The sequence below is a fragment of the Lepeophtheirus salmonis genome, chromosome 12 (genome assembly GCF_016086655.4).
Source record: "Lepeophtheirus salmonis chromosome 12, UVic_Lsal_1.4, whole genome shotgun sequence".
Taxonomy (NCBI): domain Eukaryota; kingdom Metazoa; phylum Arthropoda; class Copepoda; order Siphonostomatoida; family Caligidae; genus Lepeophtheirus; species Lepeophtheirus salmonis.
In genome coordinates this window covers 8,625,363-8,633,331 of record NC_052142.2, presented here as the reverse complement: position 1 = coordinate 8,633,331, position 7,969 = coordinate 8,625,363, and the positions used below count along the sequence as shown (strand labels likewise).

Here is a 7,969-nt window from a genome sequence, read left to right as displayed (position 1 = left end):
AAATTTGAAGCGAAAATCGAAGGAAATTTTTGGTGAGGATTTCTTTTCTAAAAAAAGGGTCATTTGGGCAAATTATGCATTAGAGATTTTTTTTTTTGAAAGAAACGTTTGACAGCCCAAAAGAGCCAGTTTTCTAAAATGAACCGGAATTCCCATCACTAATAGGGAATGTTGTTAGATATAAAAGAAGAAAAGAAAAGAAAAAGAAGAAAATTTTGATATATCATATATAGGAAAAAGAGACGAGAAAAATAAAAATAAACAACTTAGAGTAATTGAAAGAACAAACGGCGTAAGAATTATGTCATATCTTTTAAGTTACTAAAATTTTGTGATAATCAAATTTTTAAAATGAAAAAATACTCAAAATGGTAAGTGTTTAATTAATCAATTTATCATAGATTCCAATATACTTATAGTAATTTCTATTCCTATTAAATAGTAATAAAGAACATTGTATTATAAACATCCTTTAATTAATTCTTTAAAGGTATATTAATATCACAATTGGACTCTTCATTCAAATAGATACTAGAATTAAGATTACCAAGAGGTGGGGGGGATGAATCCACTTCCAAAAATCTGTATGTAGTCTTGTATTCATAGATCTATATATTTTTTAAATTCCTTTTCGGATATTTATGGCTAGTAATAATTCATTATTAGTTTTCCTTGAAGTGAGTTCTATAACCATGGATTGCTCAAGCGAAGTATAGAAATGATAAAATATTTTTCTGCAGGCTCTGCATTAGTCGTCATATCATTCCCTTATTCTTTTCTATAACAGAATGTACATAAACTGAAGATTAATTTTGGAGTAAGACAACCAAATATAATATACAAACTCCCTTGAATGTACTATGAAGAGAAAAGTTAATTTATTTTTACGAATTGTTTGGCCCTTCAAATTTATTAAACTTGGGATTATAATTTTGTGAGAATGCTAGATCATTGCCTCGAATGTAAACAGGTCACTTGGGTTATGAAAAAACAGAAAATATATTATGTTCACATAAGTTCCAGTGAATCTCAATGAGATATATTAATTTATAATGGTTATAAAAAAAGCAAAAGCCTATTACTTATCCCTGAAATACCAAGATACTTATAATGCTTAGTTCGTTAAAACTTGTAAAAGAGGTTACCTCTCTGCACCATGATAAATCTTGGATGTATTAGTTATTTTCTAAAAAAATTATATGAAGAAATTTGGAAAAATGGTAACACTCCGAAAATTAATTGTTAATTTGGAAAGCCATCGGCCTACTTATACTTCTCAGGGCATGGAAGTGAAATACTTAATAAATATTACCAAATAATTTTTTTTATGAGAAAAATTTTGTGACTGACAAAAATATCAAAATTGAATGGTGCATTGTGAATATTCTTAGTAATATATGAAAAATAAGTCATAATTTTATTTATTTATGTTGTTTTCCCAGTTCATTTTAGTCATACATATTTGTTTATCTGTTACAAATCATTATCTTATTTCACGAACATTTTTCAAAATATTCAAATTTTGACATTATATATTGAGTTTATGTTGTACAAGATTTTGATTATTTTTTATAGTGATCTGTTTATATTTTATACAAAAAGTGAATTGACAAATATAATATTTAGTTGTTGATATACAAGATTTTAATATTTTGTATAATTATCTATAATATTTTGAATATAACTTATTATTTTTTTATATATTCAGATGCCATTTTTTATTCTGTAATAACTTAAGCACAATGTTACATATGTGAACTGAAAACAAGAAATTAATGTACGACTTATTCCTTAAAATTTAGATAACTTTAGTTTACTGTTCTACAATGTCTATTGAAGAAATATCTGCATTTAGCCTGTCTAAAAAAATTAAGGTTATTTATTATGAAAACATCCTACTATATAATAATTAAACTATAGTATTTGGCATTGCTGAAATTAATGGGCAGTGGATCAGCTTTAAATACCAAGAAAAACTATTTGTTGAAACTTGAATTTCACTTAAACTTCCTATTCATAGTTTATGTCCAAGGGCACTTCTCATTCCTGAGTAGTGAACATCCATTCTTAAATAGATTCAATTATTTTCAAAACCTGATTGAACATTCGTGCGTGCTCATAAAAGACGGAGAGTAAACTTGAGGATTTGTTGTAGTGTTATAATTGTAAGTCTTTGTTAGACTCAGAGTAGAATTGGGATCGATATCGAAGTAATTCCTGTCAATGTCCTTGTTTATTTCCTTCTCCCCCCTCTTCCCTTACCACAGTTGATTGTAGCTGATCTCCTCTAAAATATTCTTCAAATTTTCAGGGTTATCATCTTGATTTTCGTTTTTCATAACATGCCCATTATATACAAAATTTTCATCACTAAATATAATACAGTTAAGGATATATTTACCAAAGTTTGTTTCCTAGTTCTCTGATCGTAATCCTGTATCGTATCTTCCAAGATAGATTATGTGGAATGATTTCATATCTTATTTTTACCATTGAATATCAAATTCCAAACGTCTGGAAGCACTCTATTCTATCATTTAAGATAACTTAACACGAATATTATTAATAAACATGGTTTTTTAATTTAGATAAATCAGCACTTCAAGTGGAGAAACAAAACTACAATGAAAACTCTATTCTGAGCTTCTATCTTCTATGAGATTTATATCTAATGGGATGCTTTATGGATTAAAAGACATTGCATTCCTTATAAATTTAAAATTAATATTTTGATTCATAGGTCTTGTATCTACTATTTGATGCTTGTCCTATTGGATATTAGAAATTCAATTTAAAAATCGCTATTCACTATGTTTTTTCTTTCTGACTGATACATCTTCAGTCAAACTACCTGTGAAATATAATATCAGTTTCTTGAGTACTAGGTTCCATAAATTGATATTATTTGTGTTGTCCCTCATTAAATAATTTATTAATAATTTAATAGTTATTAGATCTGTAATAGAGTTTCAAAGTCAAAGTGTCATGTGTCAGTCAAAGTGAAAAGACCAAAGTGCTGACTCCAAATATATCTAATAGAAAAATAAATCTCGATGCCAACCCAAGTAAAACAGTATCGTTTACAATATAACTTTAACTTAAGTTACTCATTTATTTACGATTGAAGGAAGAGATATTGTTGTATATTATTAATATATAATGTATATTACATTGTGTGAAATTAGGTATGATAAAATATATCGTCGGTTAATTAGAGAAGTCAACCCCATCATTACATAAATGCTTTAGTGTCTTTGCCGTAGCCTTAATATAGCTATGGTCCTGGGGTTTATTTTGAAGTATTTGGAGGGGGACTAAATGCTTTGGGAAGTGCCGGCGATAGTTTTAAACCTGCTTGCTAGCCTCCCATTACACAAAACAAGTTTTGGTCCCCGGTTTCTAATTTTGTTAGTCAATGAATGGAAATTTTACCAATAACAATTTTCTCCAACAGCAATTTTTCCATAAACGATATTTAGGTATTGAACGATATTATTATGATATATTGATAATCAACATGCTCGATTTATGTACAAAGATTGGAAATAAAAATGTCCTTGAGTATCCTTGATGCATATAACGCAGAAGAATGACTAGTCTAGGTATGTTACATAAGGAAGCTTGAACAACATTGATTGAGATTATGAGTTTTTATGAGATTAATTAGTTTGTAATCGCTAATCAATAGAGGATCTAATAAACTGCAGATTTGCTTGGCAGTTTGGGGCAAAAAATCACATCTGCCAGTTGACAAAAACACCTAACCAAGGTTAATAAGGTTTGGGCAAAAATGACTCTTCCAATTAATAGAGATTTTTTTCAAACGTAAGAAAGCTTGAACATTTTTTAATTCATTAGCGAAACAAATTCAAAAATTGATTGAGAGCATCAGTTTTGATGATAATTTGAAATTTCTAGGCGCTTATAAATTATGAGAGGAGTATCATGTTTGTGTTATGCTCATTCTTTTCAGGACACTGACACACCTAGGAAAGCGTAGGTTTTGTGATTCAAACTACGACAGTCCTAAAAGTAGAAAAGCCATAACTTGTGTGATATAATTATAACAAACTCCATGCGTCATATTAAATACCCTAGTCTTAAGAAACCAGTTCTTAGTACTTGCAATTCAAGGAGAACACGGATTAAATTTTCGACCACGAATCTCCGGATTTCTGAGTGAATAGCCAATGGATTTTAATAATTGAGGCATTTATGGGAAGAGGCACTCCATACACAACGTAAAAGTCCCTTTTCATATTCATATTTTGACTTTTTCAGACTTTGTAACATACCTAACTAGTCCCTATCACACTCACATCAATTTCATTTAATATGCATGAATTCTTGCTGTAGTGTCTAAGTGAACAATTATACATTTTCAATACTCGAAGCCTTAATCTTGATTTAATCGTACTTCCTAGTTTCTCATTTATGGAAAACAAAGGGAAGGCTATCTTAAACTCTCTTTTCTCTATATATTTGGCTGCAAAATCATATTCTGTTCTGTTATTACGTGAATAATATGAATCGTGAATCCTCTTCTAAATAACTAAATTGCTTGTCACCATATTAGAATATTCCACTAATGAAGACCTAGGATTTCCACACAAATTAACTAATTACAGATAATAAATAAATGTTTTTCATAAGAGTCTGACAAATGGGAAATAATTTTTTTGAAAAAAACATATAGTAGTTTGCCTTCTGTAATTATTTTTATATTATTATATAGGAATAAGTATTACGAGGGATGTTATATACATACGTTATGAAATACATTAAATTAAGTTCCTTGATTTATATAAATTTGTAGAGAAATTAAAATTAATGATATCAGCTGAAAATACACTCTTTCCTTCTTTATTTCAAAAAGCTATTCGTGAATAAGACACAATAGAAGAAACGATTCAAGAAATTTAGAGAATGAGGTGGTGAGAAAGAATATCCTTTCAACACATGATATTAGCACTCTCAAGATTTTATCGAAAGGAAGTTTTTATTTTCATTACAAAAAAAATGCAACAATGCATCTTCCACTGATTCCTAGACCTTTAAGGATGTAGATGGATAATCAAATATCATCAGATCCAATTAGTGTCTGGAAAAAAGATATAAATATTTCAAAATTTGCCGAATATTTGAGACTATAGGATTTTTAATTCGTCTTAAAGTGGGTTACTAAATCTATAATGAGGTTAAACATAATACTTATATAGATTAAGCTTGTAAACGGAATTCAAAATTCGACAGCATTCCATTGAACGTGTGTTCAATAAACAGAACACTTAATGGAACAGATTTTTTTTTTGGACGTACCAATGTTCCAATAGTACTTACAAAAAAATCAAGAAATCAAAGTACATTTTTTTAACCTTTTTTAAATATGATTTAAAGGCCTTATAAAGTTAAACCAATGCTTGGGAGATCTATTTTGTGGCAGAGGTTAAGGGAGGGGGGGGGGCAGAGGGTGCACTTTTTAAAGATTTTATCGAAAATGAAAGTTTCTAGTACACTACCTTAACTTGAACATATGAACTTGAAGAGTCAATATTTCTTAATCATGGGACCAAAGTTCATCATTTGGACGTAAATGTAAGGAACTAGACCAAAAAAATCCCTGATGACTCCATGACGAAAGAACAAGAGTCATGTGCTAAGATAATTAGGTACTTTCCGATATTTACATAGTCTTTCTTGTTTTTTGGTTTTCGTATATATACAGTGTGCGACAGTAAGACGATACCTTCTAAAGTGGTGTCAGGAAAAAATGGCAATATAAAAAAAAGGAAAAATGTCTAAATGGAAAAAATGGCAAGATTCTTTTAAACTGATATAATATCAATCACCAATATAATATATAATAGGAAAAAGAAAAATAAACAAACACGACAGCGGTTTGAATGAAAGGAGTGCTAATCACTTCATTCTCCAGTATTAATTACAATATCATTAGACATGATGGACTATTCATATTGGACAAGACTCTTGGATTCTACGGACAAGCATTTGCAAAATACTATGCAAGAGCAGCGATTTCTACTTCGTTATGATCCAGGATGTGTCAGAAGAAGAGTTGGTTGGCTGTGGAGCGACAAACCACTGAGAGGATTCGGGCAGGTAGTCAAAGGTCGAGTCGTGGGAGAGTGCGATGAAAACTGTAAAATTCAGTACAGTTGGAGCAATCTGAAATTGCAATAGAACGATGGTCATCATCACTTCATACAGGGTGTCCACGATCAATTGGAACTATCCTAAAATTCAACCTGCTGGATAAAAATGGAATTTGGAGTGTATTCGTTAATATGAAAAAGTTAGGCATGATATTAAACAATAAAGTTATTCCCCATGTCCTCCCTCAGCAGCCACCATCTTCTCCATCCTGCCCCTCAAGGATTTGCATGCCCTGATGACTTCCGCGGAATCGACAACATTCCACTCCCTCGTAATGGAGCCCTTCAGGGCCACGATGCTTTTGTGGCTGACCTTGCACACCTCCCTCTCCAACTTCCCCTACCAGTAGTAATCACACGGATTGAGGTCGGGTGAGTTAGAGGGCCAGGTGTTGCGATCCCAGAAAGTGATGTTGTGGGAGTTGAAGAGGTTAGTGGTCCTCATGGCGATGTGTGCGGGCGCTGAGTCTTGATGGAATATAAACTCCCTCCCAGCGGCCGTATCGTTCATCCAGGGGAGGACGAACTTCTCCATGACTTCGCATTACCTTATCGTGTTAACCCTTTCCTTGGGATTAAAGAAGAAAGGAGGCATTACCTCACCAGTGCTGCAGATGACACCCAGAGTCATCACAGAGGCCGGGAACTTTGTGGTGAAGACTGCAGGGACCTCTTCTCTCTCCTTGGCAAGCCACCTGTCATTCTGGACGTTGTAGCTTCTGTCGACAGTCCAGTTCTTCTCGTCGGAGAAGAAGATGATTCTTCCTCCATGGCTCTTCAGGTCATTGAGGAGACGCTTACCATTGGTGAGCCTATTGGCCTTCATGGATGCCATAAGGATGTGTTCTTTGGCCATTCAGTATGACCTGTACCCAAGGTCCTCATTCACAGCCTTGGATACCAGCTGCTTGCTCACTCCACGGTTCTTGGCCAACCTGGACAAGGAAGTCCCCGGCGAAGCCTTGATGGACTTCCGGAGACCTTCAAGGAAGCGGGGAGTGCGGATTGGGTCACTTCTCATGTCGTGGGTCTTGCGGCAGACCTTCCCCTCAACCTCCTGGGCATTGAAGACCCTTTACACCGTGGTCTTGGGGTAGTTAAGAAGCTTGTAGATAGCAGATGGCTTGTGTCCCGCGCGAGCCAATTCGAGGATGGCAGCTCTCCTTGCTTATTCCATGATGACAATTGGTTGTTGTCAAAACAATATGGGTGGAAGTTATAGTGTATTGTTCACGCAACCTTTTATATTAGTATGATTTAACCCCGAATATCCACATTATGGATCTGGATGAAGTTTAAAGTAGTTCCAATTTATCGTAGAAACCCTGTAAACCTTCTATCTTCCCCAAAGAGAACAAAACAGGCTGCGTTACGTAGTTATCTGAAGGACTCGAATTCTCGAAGTTGTTTATCTAGGACTTTAAATTCATACTTCCAATGTATCAAGCCAAGTATGAGAACCATCAAAAGTGACTTATGGGCTCTTTCAACGAATTTTTATGTGCATTTTTCTAGTATGATACTATGACATTTGAATATGTAACTACGTTTGTAATAAATAATAATGGTCTTCATTGATATTTATGAAAGAATATGAATATTATAACTCCATACATTCATTAATTTCAATTTAGAATGAGAATCCAACTCCAACTTCATTAACTTGTATAAAAAATATTATTGTAAATTCCTTTGTCAATGTTGCTTCCATCAATTAATTTATTTATTGAATAAATGTAAATACATACTTTATGACGATGAAAAGGGTCTAAAATGTTATTCCATACTTCTTTAAT

The 7,969-nt window shown here is 32.7% G+C and overlaps 1 protein-coding gene across 9 annotated transcripts in view; it reads left to right on the top strand.

Moving 5' to 3' along the window:
• Positions 1 to 202: 202 nt before the first annotated feature.
• Positions 203 to 7,969, top strand: part of LOC121126828 (receptor-type guanylate cyclase Gyc76C) — a 116,388-nt gene continuing 108,621 nt past the window's right edge. For 5 of the 9 annotated variants that reach the window (XM_071892002.1, XM_071892003.1, XM_071892001.1 and 2 more), the window contains exon 1: positions 228 to 371. The gene's annotated coding sequence lies outside the window, so the exon portion shown is untranslated. Of the gene's footprint in view, positions 372 to 7,969 lie in introns of all 9 variants that reach the window. The other 4 variants (XM_071891999.1, XM_040722178.2, XM_040722176.2 and 1 more) reach the window with 3 other exon arrangements.